This window comes from Pyxicephalus adspersus, chromosome 3 (genome assembly GCF_032062135.1).
Source record: "Pyxicephalus adspersus chromosome 3, UCB_Pads_2.0, whole genome shotgun sequence".
NCBI classification, from domain to species: Eukaryota; Metazoa; Chordata; class Amphibia; order Anura; family Pyxicephalidae; genus Pyxicephalus; species Pyxicephalus adspersus.
This window is the reverse complement of record NC_092860.1, coordinates 52,450,808-52,451,520: the sequence shown is the minus strand read 5'-3', so window position 1 is coordinate 52,451,520 and position 713 is coordinate 52,450,808.

Sequence of the window (713 nt, the reverse complement as noted above, 5' to 3'; positions counted from 1 at the left end):
TTTTTATTTTTCTTATTTTTTTGTATTGGATTGGATACGGGAGTTTGTATCCAATCCAATACAAAATGACAGTTTGAATTTACCAATTACACACTTTGTATTTATTTGAATTATTTTGTATTGGATTCAATACAGGAGTTTGTATCCAATCAAATACAAAATGAATGAATGAGTTTCTATTTGAATTTCCCGCACACGCGTCGACGTCATCACGCACGCAGGGAGGAGCCATCCGTTTTTTTTTTTTTCTCCGCCGGACGGCTTCTCCCTTCAGAGATCATCCGGCGCTGGAACGAGCAGGACGTCGGACGATCAGCGGGACCAGGTAAGAAGCCGCGGAACACAAGATGCCGGCTGGCGGAACACAAGATACCGGCCGGCATCTTACCGGTCCTGCTGGCACCCGACGCTGGAGAGGGAGATCGACGGACAAAGCTGGACGGAGGACGACGCTGGAATACGAAAACAACGCTGGATGAGCACAGGGGGACCAGGTAAGTAAGGATGGGAAAAATCTCGGGGTTAACCATCCTTGCAATTTTTTTGTGCCCGAACGAAGGTCGGGCTTAACGGCAAGGTGGTTAATACATTCTCATATATTTCATATCTTTTTTTAACTTATTCACATTTAGAAGCATATCCAGAATACCATTATGGCAGATTTTTTAAGATGAAATAAAATGTAATTATATTTTGCCTTTCCTGTTTCCTCC